Here is an 18,863-nt window from a genome sequence, read left to right as displayed (position 1 = left end):
AGAAAATAGGTAGGGACATGGATGATGTTTGGTAAATTATTGATATGGATAGATGATAGATAGGTAAGTAGATAGAGACAGACACACAGACAGGAAAATAGGTAAACACATGGGTGGTGTTTGGTAGATTATTGATGATAGATAGATAGATAGATAGATAGACAGACAGATGACAGGTAGAGACAGACATACAGACAGGAACATAAATAGGCACACAGATGATGATAGGCAAATGACATATAGGTAGGTAGGTAGATATCGGTAAACCACAGTAGCAGGTCAAGACTCATTCATGTACATCCAACTAACAAAGCACATGAGCTTTGCATTGTTAGCTTTTGACACGAAGCCCTGCCACCAACATCTGTGTCTCACAAGTGAAAGGACTATAAATCACCAATCTCTCCATTTACCAATCCCACCTATTAAATATAGATAGATAGATAGATAGATAGATAGATAGATAGATAGATAGATAGATAGATAGATAGATAGATAGATAGATATACAGAGAGAGAGAGAGAGACAAAAATCAGGGATGTGGAGTAGGAAAAACCCAGCATGCTTCCGAGACCAGATGGAACAGGGCTGGGTTGCCTCCCTTGCCCGCCAGCCATGCATTGTCTGGGATTTTGGTCCCTTCCCTTTCATGCAATGCGAGGGTGTTCTGATGCAGAACACATGAAGACATGCAAGCAGAGGGGATGGGGAGAAAGAGAAGAGGCCCTCGGCCCTGTAGGAAATGGGGGAAAGATTGGGGTGGGGGGAAACCATACATGCATATTACCTGCAGTCTGTCTTGTCATGCTGCACCCAGACTGTCAGTCCCTTTAAGGTCTGGTATGATCATGAAAGGCAACACCCTTCTAGGAAGGGGGGGATGCAAAAGAATAAAAGGGTTGGAAATGCAGAATCAAGGCACACTCCTCTTTAGTCCATTGAAAGGCTTTGCAGTCTCCCCATAGAGCAGCTCCTGACCTCCAATCCCAGCATTACTGGCTTGGATGCTTTGCTGCCTCCTTGCTGTTCCCTAGCACATGTCGTCACCACGTTTCCACCACGCTCATTGGCTACGGGGAAGCAGATAATAATACTACTAATAGCACTGGCAAGAGGGGGAGAGGACAAATCTTATGTTTCAAAGACAAGCAGCAGGAGGAATGTGAGGAAGGCGAGGGAAGACAGAAACTTGGAGGCCAGGCGCTCACATCCCTTGGCTTTTCCACACTCTGCACATAGTGTTCAACATTTCACAGCTCAAAAACACAACAACAGAGACACACAGGCCCAAGCAATCTCAGAGAGCAGTCAAGAAGACCCAAGGCTCTGCAGAAAATAACCCGTTTCAATGCCACTTCAACTGCTGTGGCTCAAGGCGATAGAATCCTGCGGCTCAATGCCTCACAAAACCACACTTCCCAGAATTCCATAGCATTCAGCCGTGGCAGTTCAACCGGATTGTTTCTGCAGTGCGGATGCAGCCCCAAGTCGTTAAAGAAGAAGGACCAATGAGCGCACAAAGGATGCAGCTGTTTGCTTTTGCCTGAGCCTACTGGGAAGGGCAGGTCTCTGCGGAGCTAATGGAGTGCAAGCTACTTTTGCACTTGGGATTCAAGTTGAAGCAATGGAAGTACGCTGAGGACCAAGGGGGAAAGTGGGAGGAAGCAAGGCATGTGCAAAGCAGCTCAACAAGTGAAAAGTGAGACAAGGATTACATTGGCTTTTCTAGCTGCCGCATCACATCTGTGAAATGTTGGAATGTATGCATCTGCAACAACAACAGCAGCAGCAGCAATAATAGAAAGATCATTCTCTAAGATCCAAGGAAATGGTGAGAAAGCCAGTTGTTTCTTCATGGACAAGCAATGCTCACATCCCACTGAAAGTGAACACACTAAGTATTAAAAGCAAAGAAGCATTCACAGTTTTCAAGATGCAAAGAAAACATAACCCCAACATTAAACTAGCCAACTTCAGCATGCCATCCTGTATTTAATTCTTGCACAGCAGCAGAGAGTATTAAATGAAAGTTAAATGAGAGAGGCAGCGTGGTGTAGTGGTTTGAGCATTGGACTATGACTCTGGAGATCTGAGTTCGAATCCCACCGGGGGGACCTTGGGCAAGTCACAATCTCTCGGCCTCAGAGGATGGCAAACCCTCTCGGGAAGAAACGTCCCAAGAAAACCCTGCAACAGGTTCGCCTTAGGGTTGCGATTCGTCAGAAACAACTTGAAGGCACACAACAACAACAATAATGTCTATCTTGCAATTCTGGGATGTTGTGCTCTGCAAATGAACTACCTTATTCTGAAGGTACTGGCCTGGAATTCAGTCGGTCAGGTTTGTCTCCTTCAGCAAGAGAGCATTTGGAGAGGAATGGCCTCAGAATCTGGCCAAACCGGGTTCACCACAAAATTTCCTGCTTCTTTCTACCAACAACACAGACAAGCATCTATCGCCTGTGACCTCCTGAGCCTGGGGCAAAGCCTAAAATCACAGAAACACAACACAACAGTGGAGCCAAATAAAGAGTATGCAGGGCAAGTAAAATAGCCACCCCCTGGTCTTGTTATACAAGAATAATTGGATATATTCCACTAAAAACGTTATATTTCGCTATGCTTTGGCATAATTGATTATGCATGTCTGCCTATCTGTCACAGATAGACCAAGAAACCCTTGCAAATGAGCATGAATGTCAAGGCTTCTATGGGGAACTGACTCGCAAACTACAGCCAAGGAATTTTGCTACCTAAGGCACCAAAGATTGCCAACGACATTGTTTCGGCAAGTGAAAATCCCACACGGACCTCTCCCTGTCCATGACTAGGAGAGAAAAATGGAATCATAGTGCAATGACATAAAGGACAACTTGCTGTCCTTTCATGACATCCAAAATCTGCTCTCTGAGGAGGCTGCTTCACAATTCCTTAGGAAAGGGAATTGTGCAAACTACACAACCGTGGTGAATCCCATTGGAAAGGAAGAGATGTAGCAAAAGGTCCATGTGTACATTTGTAGCTGGGCTACAGAGCAGCAGATTGCTACTCTTTGCAAGCCTTCACCCACTTGTTGCTACAACTTGCAAAGACTCTCCTGGGAGAGGTCTACATATCTACAGTACTTACTTCGCTTCCTTCCCTCCTAGTCATTGCGAGACTGGTGCTCACCTTCTGCTCTCCTCTACGTCCATTTTTCCTGCTATAGGCATGCTTGCTGCTGTTGGGTGCCTTCAAGTCATTTCCCAACATACGGTGATCTTAAGACAAAGCTGTCATGGGATTTTCTGGGGCTGAGAGTGTGTGACTCACCCAAGGCAGGTCTCCATGACTGAGTAGAGAACTGAGCCTTGATCTCTAGAGTTGTAGTCCGATGCCCACACCACTGCATTACGTAGGCCATATTAAATGGTCCATATTCCATCTCTCTATGGCAGAAGAAAGGAATAATCCCCTTGTTTCACCTCCAACTGGGAACAGACTCTTTAGCTAAGATATTAATGTGGGGGCCACACAAATGGATGGTGGGGGGGCACATAGTCCTGAGTCTCCGGTTTTCATGGGATGCAAATCCTTCCATTTCGGTGGGCTCCGCCGCAGGCGGTCTTCATTTCCAAACACAGAACCATAGGACTTTATCACACGGAGACAATCGAAAGTATAAATGGGGATTATCCTGTGAAAATCACACATTAGCAATTGAGATTTTCACACAATGTCATAATTAAATGACCACGATCCCGGGAATATCCCATGAAAATTGAGCAATTCCGATAAAGGTTTTCACACGACGTCGCGTTGAAAAGCAATTGAAGTGCCATTAACTCATGAATAACTATGCAATAAACCGCAACAAATCATTCATGGGATTCTCCCATGAATGATTTGTCACGGTTTATTCCCTGGTTATTCCTGGGATAATGACTGATGTGTGTGAAAGTCTTAACTGCGATTTCATAGTACTGTAATTGCACAATTTTCACGGGACAAACCCCATTTAAACTTCCAATTTCCCTCTGTATGATAAACTCCATAGAGTTGGAAGAGACCAACTCCCTATTCAGTGCAAGATCTCCAGCAAGAGTCAATGCAAATGCTCCCTGGGGTTTTTTTGGTGATTATTTTTAGGTTTTAGATTTAGGGGGTTTATTTCCTGTTGGTGCTACTGTTCTTCCCTTTTGTTTCAAGGCTGGAAAATCACCTTTCCCCACCTCCACCAGCATCAAACCAAGCTTGTCTTTAACCTCTCCGCAATCGAATCAGCTCAGAACAAGCAACCAGGCAAAGAGGATGCTTGCCTTGCAATGGAGCATGGCTGGGATCTAAGACTGAGCGAGAGAGAGGTAGAGGGAGGGATTAAAAAGGATGCAGGAGGAAGACCAGAAACACATGAGTATAGTTTCTGGACTGGTTGGACTATGATGTCATGGTTTCCTTGCTCTGCTGCCATTGGCCTGATGGGGCCAAGCATCTGCTGAAAGCAAACTGCTGGCTGGTGAGTTGCCGGAGGTTCAGACCTTTCCGAGCTGCTTTGAATCAGGGCTGGTTGTCCTGACAACCTGGGTAGTGTCAGCCCCCCTCCATCACTGAATAATGAAGCTCCCCTGTGTCCCCCCCTACACCCCAAAAATGGATGCAACCTTGCATCAGAAGAGATGGGTGCCATTGTTTGAAAAGGCAATGCGCCATGCAAGGAAAGAGACAGGGGAAACGTTGGTCACCCATTGCTAGATCCCAGCCCCCTTGCCATGCTTGCTGCAAGGTGGATCGGGAAACCCCTAATGACAAGAGCGCCATGGAGATGCACATCCTCAGATGTTCAGTGCATGGCACATGCATGGGAGGGATGCTCAGCCACCAAAGGAAAGGGTCACCTGCTGGGACTTGGGGGTTTTAATCCCAAACTTAAAAGCGTTCTCCAAGGTTCTGAGCTCAGTTTAAAAGAGCATCAAGGATCAGTTTCTTCCAGCAGACTTATCAAGTTGGTTTATAAATTGTGAATTTTAAATGATGAAGTTTAGATGTGGGTTGTTTTTAATGTGCGCACATATTATTTTAAAATCAATGTGTGTTTTAACTGATGTGTTTGTTTGCTCATTGTTGTTGTCCTCCACCTCGATCCATAGGGAAAGGCACGTAATAAATTATTATTATTATTATTATTATTATTATTATTATTATTATTTCTTACCTGCCTCTCCCTATAGATTGGGGTGGGGGAACAACAACAAAGAACAAACAACATCAGTTGTATATTATTCTTATTCTTATTCTTATTATCTGCAAAATAGATTCTGCACTAGAGAAAATTCCTTTGATGTTTGGACGGAAAACCGGAGCAGGTTTACTGTCCCTGCCTAGCAACTGTATGAATAATGAGAAGAGACAACATTTTCAAGAAGACGTCTTCGACTAGAACCACAAAAGATGGTCTCAACATTTATGGAAGGTTTGAAAAAGTTTCCCTGAGTCGCACTCAGCTTTGCCTTTGGATCCTGTATGAATGGGTTGCTTTGCTTTCCAGTTGCACAGATGAGGTTTGGAGTATTTTGTCTACATATATACACACACACACACACACACACACACACACGATCTATTGTTTGTTTTTCATAGTTAACATTTATCTCCAGCTCTTGGTCCAGTGTGTTCAAGGTGGCATAGGTGGCTCTACTCCTCTTGACCTCCTCCTCCTCACAACAACAGCCCTTTGAGGTAGGTTGAAAGGAAGGAGGGAGGGAGAAAGGGAGACAGAGGGAGCGCAAGAGGGAGACAGAGGGAGAGCCAGTAAGTCTCATGGCTCAGTGAGGAATCTAGAACTCCCAAGTCCCCATCCAACGCTCTAACGCAGGAGTAGCAATAATATAGTTGCCTAAATACCCAAAAGACACCAGAGTCCATGGAGGCCAAGCAGAATCAGGTATGGTTAGCATTTGGATGGGAGCCTGCCAAAATACCAGGCTATATTTTGGAAGAAGGAACCGGCAAAATGACCTCTGAGTACCCCTGCCCTAAGAAAACCCTTTTAAATTCATGGAATCGCCCTAAGTCAACAAGTGGCTTGAAGGAACATATACACACAATAATCACAACTACAAGCCCAGACCATTTACAAAGTTGGAGGATGCGGAGTACCCAGCAACAATGCAACAGTGTAGGCTTGAGAAGGAGAGTCGAGATGCGACATGTGAGATTTCCACTTCTGTGGCTGCTCATTTCTGATTGTTTCTGCAACTTTGATGAAGTCCCTAGACCTTAGCCGTTTTATTCTTATTCTAGAGTGGAAACTGTGGCTGGTCGGATGTTGCTAACAGCCTTTGCCAAGCCCAGGGCATCCTGGGGACTGGATGATGTAAGCCACCATTTTAGTAAGGGAAAGTTCTGGTTTCCACAGCAATGTCACAGAGGGAGTTTTCCCAGCTGCATTTTCCTGTGCAACCTGCCCCCCCCACTTCATTTCAACTCAGGTTAGACAATTAAACGTCGGAGCCGTCTGTGTTACATAAGCCATTAAACATCTCAGTGACAATGCTTACATGAGTACGTTTTTGCTGTACTTAAATACATACGGATCTGCTTAAAATAATATAGGTTTGCTGCAATGCATGCGTCAAAACTGGCAACGAGTTAAACAACGACAGCAATAATTATAGGAGCCCTTCACTGAGTCGAAAAGCATTTTCACGCAACTATATCTGTGATGGAGCGCCAGCATAGCTTTGTGGTTTGAGTGCAAGATCTGATTTAATGTAGTTTGACACTGCTTTAATTCCTGTGGTTCAATGCTGTGGAATTATGGGTTTTGTAGTTCTGTGAGATATTCAGCCTTCCCAAGTGGAGAGCTCTGGCAACACAACAAACTATAAACCCCCAAATTCCATAGCACTGATCCTTGGCAGTTAAAGTGGTATCAAACTCCCTTATTTCTGCAGTGCAGATTAGACCCCAGAAAACCAGGGCTCGAATTCCCATTCAGCTACAAATCACACTCTCTCAGCCTATGGAGAAGGCAATGGTAAACTTTGTCTGAAGAAATTTTGCCAAGAAAACCATAGGACTTAGGGTTTTTAGAAAGGGTTGCTAAAAGCCAGAGTCAACTTGAAGGCATATAAACAACAACACTGCTGCGTTTGGGCTTCCAAAAATCAATAAAGAGTGGGAGGGCATGACTTTCCAGGTCTTGAGATTTGGATTACAAATGTGTCTGCACTACAGATAACGCCTCTTAATCTTAAAATGCTTCGCAAGCACTTTCATCGTGAGCAGAAGATTATTTCGTTTGAAGAGTGGCATTTTAAAATAACCTACAATGCAACCACACACACAACAGATGTGGCCTCCAGATGTTGTTGGACTATAGCTGCCAGCGTTCCTCGTCATTGGCCATGCTGGCTAGGGCTACTGGGACTTGCAGTCCAATAGCATCTTGGGGTCCGTTTGGTTCACATCGCTGCTGTGCAAGAGATGGAGTCCCATTGAGTTCAATGGTGGAGCCATTAGTTCCATAGTCAGAGCAGGCTGGAGTTTGGTCCTCCGTTCGGTGTTCAGCCATAATTTTTTTGACAGCTCCGCTACATTTCAAAGTAATGATATGTAAATATGAAAATTAAGAGACTTCAATTAGGCACCACCAGACAATTCAGGCTGTGCTTAATGGACATCTGAATATATTGGCATTATAGCTCATTAGGCGGTTCCTGGATGCCAGTTAACTAATTTAATATTTTATCACTACTCAATAATAAATTAATGTAGTGTTGTCTCCACCCAAACATAGCGGAACACATCCTTCGGAAAGAGATGCTTACGGTTCATTTTACCTTTGAGAAAAGGCATACCCTCTACTATAAAAAGCAAGAAAATCTAATTGTGACATCCTTAAATTACAGAAGGTAGATTTCCAGGGAACAAGAGGAGAATATTCTGGGAGGGAGTTCTTGCAAACTCTGTTTTATCTATATAACAGTGGCCTTTCACATTGCACCGTTGTAGTATTATGAACCCACTTTAATTGCCAAGGCTGCATCTTATGCAATCTTGGGATTTTGTCGTTTGGGGAGGCACTACAGCTTGCTAGCAGAGAATCTGAAGTACCCTCCTATCCATTCTAACATGAAAACTGGGACACAAGTGGCCAAGTAACATCAGAGTGTGGTCAAGATGGCAAAAGTTATCAATAACAGAAAACAAAGCTAGGGAAGGATGCAGCAGTTTGCTTCTGCCTCAACTTACAGGGAAGGGAATAATACCTTTCCCCTTCTCTACTCTCCTTCATGTTGAGTTAATGGAGTGCAAGCTACTTTTGCACCTTGAACTCAACATGCAGCCACTGAAGTGAACAGTAGACAAAGGTCCAAAACACACTGCAGAAATAACCCAGTTTGAGACCACTTTTATGGCCTTGGCTCAGTGCAAGGGAATTCTGGGAATTGTAGCTTTGTGAGACATTTAGCCTTCTCTATCAGAGAGCTCTGGGGCCACAATAAACTACAATGCCCAGGATTCCCTAGCAGCGATCCAGGGCAGTTAAATCCCTAGCAGTGATTCTAAGGCAGTGGTTCCAAAACATTGGTCCTCCAGGGGCTTTGGACTTCAGCTCCCAGAATTCCTGCCTGTTCGCAAAGCTGGCTAGGACTTCTGGGAGCTGAAGTCCAAAAGGTGAAGTTTGGAGATCACTGGTAGGATTTGGGGGGGCTAACGCAATCTCCTGGCCTTGCACACTTGCCCACCTCCAAAGCCATGTAGACTCACCTTGCAAAACTTTGCTGAAAATTAAAGACGACGCAGCTCCTAAACCACAAAGAAGAACTCGCAACCACTTTCACGCTGCAATTGTGAAACACCGAGTCAATCTGCAAGCTCTGCTTTGAGCATCCGATAGGCTCAAGATAAGAAGGAATAACGGTGCACTTGTTTTCCTTTCAAAATGGTGTCCTTTTGCTCCAGCCTGGGCAGACAAACAGGTTTGCAACTGGAGATCTATGGATCAGTTCCCCGGGGAATTTTTCCTACTATGTCAGCACAAGAAAGTCGCCGAAGGATCCCCTTGCAGGTGTGTGTGTGTGGTTGCTTCATTCCGTACCCATCAATGCAATATTCACCTCTATTTGCATCCAGCGTTTCGTATCGATTAAATGCCTTTCTCATTTAGGAGGTCCCTCCAAATAAGGTCCAAGGTTAAACCCGGCTCCTGTCCATCAAAACAGGAGAACAAGGAGGAAGGGAGGTAAAGGTATGGAAGATGAGAAAAGAAACAGGGCGATGATCAAGTCCAAAGTGGGGAAAGATGACATAAATTGTGGCCTTAGATAGTTGGCTGCATCCATGAGTGCATATACACTATAGAAATAATGCAGTTTGACACCACTTTATGTGCTGTAAGAATCCTGGGATTTGCAGTTTTTCAAGTAATTTGTAGTCTTCTCTGCCAAAGAGTGCTGGTGCCTCACAAAACTCCAAATCCCAGGATTCTTTAGGATGGAGCCATAGCCATTAAAGTGCTATCAAACGGCATTATTCCTACAGGGCAGATGCACCCCAGTTCAGTGGGACAAAGAATTTGTTCTAGTTGTAGATTGATCTTTAAAGGGGTTATCCTATAGTCCAAAACACACCGCAGCAATAATCCAGATTCAGACCGCTTTAACTGCCCTGGCTCTGTATTAAGGAATCCTGGGAATTGTAGTTTGCCATGGCCCCAGAGCTCACCGACAGAGAAGACTAAATGTCTCACAAAACTACAGTTCCCAGGATTTCCCTAGCATTGAGCCAGGGCAGTTAAAACAGTCTCAAACTGGATTATTTCTGCGTTGTGTTTTGGATTTACGTTCCAGGGACTGGTAGTGTATTTGTAACATGGTGCTATCCAATTTGCTTGGTTTCACAAACCACTGCTTTCAGTAGCTCAGCTATAGGGCACAGGCGTATCCCATAAGATAGGGAATTGGATAAATAACTTACTTAGCTTATCTTGCGACAACCCAGAACAATAAAATGTGATGGCGTAAAGCCTCGCATGCCAAGAAATCAATTCAAATGATTATAGCAAGTGATAAGGCTATCTATAAAACTCAACACTTCCTAGTATCTTGAAATGATGGATTAAGTTACAGGCTGGAGGGTTGAAGAAACCAAAGACCCGAGATTCTAGATCAGCTGTGTTTCTATTTAACTAGGGGCACATCCACATGGTAGACATAATGCAGTCTGACACCACTTTAATTGCCATGGCTCCATCCTATGGAATCCTGGGATCCATAGTTTTACAAGGTCTTTTGCCTTCTCTGCCAAAGAGGGCTGGTGATCCCCCAAAACTACAAATCCCAGGAATATGTAGGATGGAGCCAGAGCAGTTAAGAGCATTATTTCTACTGTATAGATGTACCCTAGGTAGCATCTCCTAGCCCAATGCCTGCAGTCCTAACATTGGCAACAGCCACTGTGAGCAACAGAGATCTGTTCTCCTATCCATCAAGGCAAAGCACATTGATGTTTCCAGTTCCCTTCTGCCAATGGTCTCTGGTGTAACAATCAGAAAAAAGGATCCCTGCCACAATTCCTCCTTGAACTAGTGGTTTGCAGGAGGGGTTGAAATCCCAATATATTATGCCTCAATCTGCAGGAGAACAGAGCTCCATCGCTCACAGCAGCTGCTGCATAATAAAAGAGGACTGGGGACCTTTTATGGCAATAGTGCCACGACCATGAATCCATATGGGTCATATCAAAATCCATCATTTTGGCCCCCAAACCTGCCCTTGACTTAAATATGAGGTCGACTTATAGTCGAGTATATACAGTACAGTATAAGCCACATATATCTGAAAGTTTCATAAGCAAGAAAACATACAGGAAAGAAGAATGCGTCAAATGGACACTCAAAGGTATGGCTCCTATCAGTGAGTCTCAGCTAGTATAAACTCATTCAATCGATTGTTGAATGGTGTGTCGACACATAGTTTAATTCCCATTCATTTAATGGGTCTGCTATAGTTGTGGCAAACAGTATAACTCAGGCATTTATGATGCAACTGTATTTGGTGGGACTTGACCAGCCACAGATTTTGGTATCAACGGGGAGTCCTGGAATAAAACCCCGGTTGATAATGAAAACTGTCTGAGCTATCAGGATTGGGATTTTGTAAGAGTTGTTCCCCATATCATCCATTACCATCCCACCATGTCCCTTACATTTGAGATTCCTCTGTGCCCACATCTACTGACAACAACATTACAGCTCCTCTGAACACATCTTGCCAAGTAACTCCCACGATCGGGTCCCCATAAGTCGGAATGATTTGGAGGCACACAGCAACAACAACAACGTCCCACACAATATCAGAAGTACATTTACTCTATCTTCTTTCTGTGTGATATATGCTATCCTCTTCCCAACAATGCCTCTACAATTGACAAACAGGGCAGCCTCTGCACAAGAGCGGACACATCTACTTTGTTAACTGTGATATAACTGTGGCTGTTTTCATGTGCAATAGCAATAAATAAATAACATTTTAATTTTCCTGGACATACAATCGCTGACCTTCAAGCAGCAGCTCTGAAACAAAATTTAAAAATGCAAATGCAGCCTTGGAAAAAGAAACAGCCAAATTGGGATACAGTCATATATCCTAATCCATTAGGAGAGGTATAAAGAGAGATCATGGTTTCTTGGCACACGTCGCATATTAATATATGCGCGCTCCTCGCAGTTTTGCAAATGTAACAAAAGAATGCTCCTTAGAAAATCCCAGCACAAGAGAAGTGACTGTCAGCTCAGCAGAATGTATTGCTTTCACACCTCAAGCCTTACAGATTCAAGGCTTTCGCACTGACAAGCTGCTAGACAGACCTGTATCGTCTTATGCAACTCTTTGAAGACTTCTAACCAGGGTCACACATTTGCATCTGTCTGCATTGCGCGGCGCTCTTATCCCACCCCCACAATGATCTAGCTGAGAAAATACCTGAGGCATGTTCTCCATCAGTGCATCTGAACATAAATCCAGATAAGAGGCTATGTATTTCGTGATAACTAAGGCTGCATCTGCACTGCAGAGATAATGCACTTTAACACTGCTTTAACTGCCATGGCACCAGAGCTCTCTGACAAATATCTCATGAAACCATGAATCAGAAATGACTTGAAGGCACACAGCAACACAACAGTGGTGTGCATCATACAACTGTAGAACTTGAAGAGAGCCCAGCATTCACCTTGTCCAACCTTCAGAGAGTTTAAGAATCTATATCTAAAGCAGTGGTTCCCAAACTTTGATCTTCCAGATGTTTTGGACTTCAGTGCCCAACATTCCTGCCAAGCTAGCCAGGGCTTATGGGAATGGAAGTCCAAAATACCTGGAGGACCAAAGTTTGGGAACCACTGATCTAAAGGATCTTTGAGAGCTGGCAATCCAACCATTCTTTGAAATGTAACGTCGAAGTCTTTCATGGACAGCATCCATAGATTTGTGTGGGTTTTTCGGGCTATGTAGCCATATTCTAGAAGAGTTTATTCCTGATGTTTCACCAGCATCTGTGGCTGACATCTTCAGAGAATGCATTCTCCGAAGATGCCATCCTCAGATGCTGGTGAAACATCAGGAAGAAACTCTTCTAGAACATGGCCACATAGCCCGAAAAACCCACAAAAATCTAAATTCTTTTTAAACCTCCCATGAAGGAGAGACCCTCTTAGACATCTTTCCTAATCTTCAATCAACATCTCCTTTTGTGTGTTTTGGCTCCATTCGGTCGAGTTCTATGCACAAAATAAGCTTGGTCCCTTGAGATGCAACAGCCCTTCAGATATTCTTTTGTTTTTCGCTGTTACCTTTAGATTCATGGATAGTTCCTGCCAAATTCTTACGCAACCCAGCAGTGAGGTTTTCGGTTCCCGGGGCGGCCTGCTTTGGCACGAGGGTCCCTTGGACGCAACCGAGGCAGTTCTGCCCTTGGCGAATCCTCACAATTCTGGATCAGTTTCTTGGCCCTTCCAAGGGCAGATTCGTCCCATCGTACTCAGCATTTCACCTCCAGTCGCTCATCAACTAATGGATACTAATGGGAACTGACATCACAACCTTCAAAATGCTCTTTATTCTGACATCTCCACTTTTATCCATCTCTTTTTTTTTTTTAAAGTTTTGGGTTTCTCTTAAACATCTTTTTCTTTGGCCTTTATGGATAAGTAATATTTTTCTCCATGCCTTTCTTTTTATCCAAAACATTTCAATTCCTTTCCTTTCCTTTTCCTTCCCCACCTAATTATATTTAAATTCTTATTTATATTCCAGTTATTATTATTATATTTCAATTATTATCACTATTATTGTGCTTGGTATTATTATGTAGAGACCCAGGTTTGTGGATCACTAGGATAAGGGAGGTTTTCTCTGAGTACCAGCTGATAAGGAATAAGAATAAGGGAAGACTAGTATTTTTTTTCCTCTTGCTTAGCTGCATCTGCACAGCATAATTAAAGCAGTTTGACACCACTTTAACTGCCGTGGCTCAATGCTATGGAATTCTGGGAACTGTCATTTTGTGAGACATTCAGCCTTCTCTATCAGAAAGCACAACAAACTACAATTCCCAGAATTCCACAGCACTGTTCCATGGTAGGTAAAGTGGTCTTAAACTGCATTGTTTCTGCAGTGTGGATGCAGCCCCTTGTGAGCTTCACAGAGGCCTCACATTTTGGGACACCAGACACAAGACTGACTCGGGAAGTGTTCTTTAAAAATGTGTCCGCGACAATTACAAATTGTGCAGACTATCTCAGAAAATACAGATTTCACCTTGTGAATAAGCAGCTCTGTTAATGAACGATCCTTTGGGTGCATCCACACAGCAGAAATAATCCAGTTTGACACCACTTTAAGGTGTGTGTTCCACTGTCAAACATCTCTTACCATCAGGAGGCTCTTCCTAATGCTTAGATGGAACCTCTTTTCCTCTAGCTTGAATCCATTGCTCCTTGTCCTAGTGACTCTTTTGCAGCCAAAAACAAGCTTGCTCCATCCTCAACATGACATTCCTTCAAATATTTAAATAGGGCTATGATGCCACTTCTTACCCTTCCCTTCCCCAAACTAAATATCCCCAGCTCCCTGAGTCACTCCTCATAGGGCTTGGTGGTTTCCAGACCTTTCACCATTTGGCTTGCCCTCATCTGGACATGCTCCAACTGGCCAACATCCCTCTTGAAATGTGGGGACCAGAACTGGACACTGGATTCCAGATGTGGTCTGACCAAAGCAGAATAGAGTGGTATTATAATGTCCCTTGAAGTAAACCCTATACTCCTATTGATGCAGCCTAGAATCATATTGGCCTTTTAGCTGCCACATCACTCTGCTGACACTTGTTTAGCTTCCTCATATGGCAAGGTTTCCACCCTTCACCATTTTGTCACCCTCCTCTGGACACGCCGGCTCTTTTCCTTTCTTTTGTTTTGGGCACTGGATATCCCTTGAGACCATTCAAGACCTCCTCTTGAAGATCCTAACTGCAGAAGTCACCAGCTCCGAAACCTTCTGCATGCCTTGGAGACAATGCCACATGGAGTTACACCTGCAACATGAAGAGGTGAAGCCTGCACCTCTTTGGCACAATGGACGCTTTCAGCAAACGTGTCTCTTAAGAAAGAGCTCACAGTGACATAAATGGCAACTCAGGCAGTAGATACTGACAGGAGAAGGAGCCATGTCTCTTGTGATTACAGCTTTCCTACCTTTTGAGCATCCTCTCCACAGATGAACATCTCACAGGCATCTTCCTTCAAACTGAAGTTTTTCAAAGGTGACTTCATTGCTAACATTTCAGACCTCAGCATCTCTGAAGAAGGATTCAGTCATCTTGAAAGTAGAAGTTTTCGCAACTATACCACTACGCAACCATGTCGGTCAGTAACACCATGCAGGTCCAACCCTAACATTGGGTAGAGTAGGTCAGCTGCCTCAGGTTGCAGGTGCTGAAGGTGGTAACAACCCTTAATAATAATAATAAATTTTATTTGTATACCGCTTTTCCAAAGATCAAAGTGGTTTACGGTCGATAAAACCAAGTACATAAAACCAAGTACAACACATCTCATAAAAATCCATATTATAAATATACAATATATAACACTAAAAACTCCAACACAATCATTCAAAGGGTAAAGCAGAGAATCGATGGCAACAGAATACACAGCTTCATTCTTCAGGGGGGAAGGCTTGACAAAAGAGAAGGGTTTTCAATCTCTTTTTAAATGTTTCTAGGGGGGTCGTCAGAAGGAACTCCTCGGGAAGATTATTCCACATCCGCGGGGCCCCACTGAAAAGGCCTTTTGGGAAGTGGAGACATATTTGGATGAAGGGACTTCCAATAGATTCTTCCTGGATGTTCTGAGTGTGCGGGGCAGATTACTGTATATGGGGGGATGTGGTCCCTCTAGTAACTTGGGCCCAAGCCATATAGGGCTTTATAGGTAATAACCAACACCTTGTATTGGCTGCTCCTTCTGAATCCCCAAAGATCCTTTTTGTTCAGAAACCAAGCACTGTGTGCAACAGAATTCCTGGCACTTTACATTATCTAAATCGCCGCCATCAAATGGGGTGGAAGATGCTGGCCCATTATTTTATTTATTTATTTATTTATTTAATACCCCATCTTTCTCCCAAATATAGGACCCATTCTCCATATCAAAGTAAGAGAACTGAAATCTCATCATCTCCTAGACGAGTGGTTCTCAACCTTCCTAATGCCGCAACCCTTTAATATGGTTCCTCATGTCAAGGTGACCCCTAACCATATAATTGCAGTGTCTCAGTTTCCAATGGTCACCCTCCTCTGGACACACTGGCTCTTTGTGTTTTCCAATGGTCTTAGGCGACCCTTGTGAAGGGGTCATTCGATACCCCAAAGGGGTTGCAACCCACAGGTTGAGAACCGCTGTCTTAGATGGTCATTGTCCCTGCCACATAGGGACAATTGGGAGGCCAATTGGAGAGAAGAGATGAATGTCAGATGAAAAAGAAGAGAAAGACAAAAAAAAGGCAAGCATGAGAAGCAGGGGAAAGTATGGCGCTCGCTTCCCAACGTTCAAATGGAGAGGAAGCAGACACTAAACTGGGCATCTGTGGGAGTTCACCCTCCCACCACAAGGGGGAGTAGAGTTTCACATGGACTGGTGAAGAGCCTATTTATTGCCAGGACTGGAACTCAGTCCAGGATGCCCTCTGGACACTATAGGAGAAATATCAAAACCCCTACACCTCCATTCTTCTTGGTGGTCTTCCTGCACAGAGCATGTAGCGTTTCAGTATGTAACTGAGACCGCAATTCAGGAGAGAATGGTATAGAATCATACAATCATAGAGTTGGAAAAGACCACAAGGGCCATCCAGTCTAACCCCATTCTGCCATACAGGAAATCTAAATCAAAGCGTCCCCGACAGATGGCCATCCAGCTTCTGCTTAAAGACCTCCAAGGAGGGAGACTCCATTTCATACTATGTACTGCCCCAGGCATGGATTTTAAGGGTACTGCAGGGGCTCCTTCTGCTTTGGAGATTTCCTTGCCCATGGAGATTAGCACATTAATCACCGGCAGAATGGAAATCTATGGCTTTGTAATTCAAAAAGCAACGTTGGGTCATTATATTCTTGGCCAACTCAGTTCAGCATTAATGTTATTTCCCCAATGGCCTGACTCCATTGATTGCAAGGATGGGCAAAAGTTTATTGCAAAAAAGACAACCAACCAGCTTCCCAAACCCATAAGAGTCAACTTCAGGTCTTGATGCCTTTGAATCATCCCACTTACTTTTGTGCATGAACAACAAGAAAAACCCTCTTTAGAGATTTCTCTCCTATTCTCTCCCCTTTTCATGCTTTCGCCTGCTTTTGCTGATTTGGAAAATGAGGCAGTTAGCAGAAGATCAATTGATCTGACCTCCAGCTCACCGCCGTGTTAAAGTTTATCCATCTCAAAGGCAGATCATCTTTGTAAAATCACACTAAAGAATTCCCATCTAATCAGACTTCATACGAAACAGAATCCCTGCACTGATCACTGTGGAAAAAGGAGAAGCCAATTCACAGTATTTGGAAAGACAAGCCCAGAGTTAAAACATCAGCTAACTAGACCTGACATAGTAATGTCCTGGTTTTATGAGTATTGGCTTATGATTTAATATCCCATGGATCGTCGATGGATGTTTTTCAGTTCATAGGCAACCAATACTCAGAGGTGCCTTTTGCCAGTTCCATCCTCTGAAATACTATAGCCTATAGTATCTGTGTTCCCCATCCAAGTACCAACCAGGGCTGACCCTGCTTGTATGTTACTGGTTTGTTTGTTTGTTTTGCGCAGCTTGTTGCATGACACTACTGGCAAAATGGGTTTGCCTAAACTGTCTGTAAATTGTATTAACTAACCGTTGTGCTATCCATACTTAATGTACTGTGTGTAGTATTGCAACAAGACTTATTGATCTGATGTGATACTTCTTTAATAAAAACTGAGGTGGTGAGACTTCTTAAAGCCTTTATCAGCAAAAAGGCCTTATCTCCTACATCCCAACTGAAATGTAGATAACATGGTAACCATATCTGGGGGCTCTAGGCTTCAGCCTGAAATATAGGGAGAAGACAAAGGAGGGTACCTGGTCTGGTACCAGTCCCCAAGCCATTGCCTGTCGGTCGCAATGGCAAGCCTCCAGGAAAGGCAGGAAAAGTTGTACCCAATGGGCACAAATATGGTGCAGGTCCCTGGCACAATTGGGAGGGAATGGGAAATGCTTGTTGGTTCCCTACATCAAATAGCCTGAGGCCATTCTCAGTCACCATAAGTCCACCTAGTATTTGTTGGTGGTCTCCCATCCAAGTATTAACCAGATTGACTCTGATGAACTTCCAAGATCTGGACAGGATCTGGTACTTTTAGGGTAGATTTGGCTCAACAAAGCCAACATTCGTGAACATGAAATGGAGGAAGGTTGGGAAAAAAGAGATCTCATGGCCCCTTTAAGAATGATTTTACCATGAGCTTTTGTGGACCATCGCCCATTTTCTCACGGCACTGAAAGGGTTTCATGCAGAAATCAAGACATTACTATTTCCTAGTAAGTATTGGAAGGCCGACAGTGAAAGTCTGAGAAGTAGCTGCTTGTCAGTTTTTACAAAAATTGCCTTTGGATATGAGAATGTCATTTGTTAAACCACTTTTTCCGTGGAAAGATGAGGCCAGGAGGGTAGGAAAACAGATCCGTTGAAGGGTTTAAAGTTAACAGTGGCCTTTTGGGATGCTCAGGGCTACCGAAAGTCACGGCCGTTTGCTGACTTGGGGGTAAATGTTCGCTTTCAAAGTACCCCAGTGCAATGAAATTTCCACATTTTGTATCTCAGAGAATGAATGGTTGTGACAGATCATGTAGCGGTACAAGGGATCCTATGAGTAAAGAGGGCTCAAAGACTGGAACTTTATGGTGTAACCGGTTTGTGCGTTGGTTTGTTTTAGCCATCCACGGCATTCACAGAACTCTTCTCCAGCACTAATGGTTGTTTTTGTTTTGTATTGATACTACTTTAGTCCTTTCTCCTGTATTCCTTTTGGAAAAGTGACCCTGTTTGCCCTTTAAAAGGAGCAGGGCAGGGGAAGGAGACAGGGTTTGTAAAGATGTATTTCACCATGAGCTTTCATGGATATAAACCCGTTTCTTCAAAAGCACTACCAAGTGATATCCAGGCCTTGGGATATAAAGCAATTTACACAGTTGGGGAAGTGGGACGGAAGGTACAGTGGGCCCTTGGCATCTGCTAATAATAATAATAATAATAATAATAATAATAATAATAATAATAATAATAATAAT

General features: G+C 43.7%; 1 protein-coding gene across 3 annotated transcripts in view; it reads right to left on the bottom strand.

The window, feature by feature from the left end:
• The window catches only part of PAK3 (p21 (RAC1) activated kinase 3), an 80,931-nt gene that overhangs the window by 50,949 nt on the left and 11,119 nt on the right, over positions 1 to 18,863 (bottom strand). For 2 of the 3 annotated variants that reach the window (XM_042480409.1, XM_042480411.1), the window contains exon 1: positions 788 to 1,007. The exons of the other annotated variant lie outside the window; for it this stretch is intronic. The gene's annotated coding sequence lies outside the window, so the exon portion shown is untranslated. Of the gene's footprint in view, positions 1 to 787; positions 1,008 to 18,863 lie in introns of those variants that run through there. 3 annotated transcript variants of the gene reach the window in all.

This window comes from Sceloporus undulatus, chromosome 7 (assembly GCF_019175285.1).
Source record: "Sceloporus undulatus isolate JIND9_A2432 ecotype Alabama chromosome 7, SceUnd_v1.1, whole genome shotgun sequence".
Taxonomy (NCBI): Eukaryota; Metazoa; Chordata; class Lepidosauria; order Squamata; family Phrynosomatidae; genus Sceloporus; species Sceloporus undulatus.
Note: the sequence above shows the minus strand (reverse complement) of the source record. Positions and strands in the feature narration are given on the sequence as shown.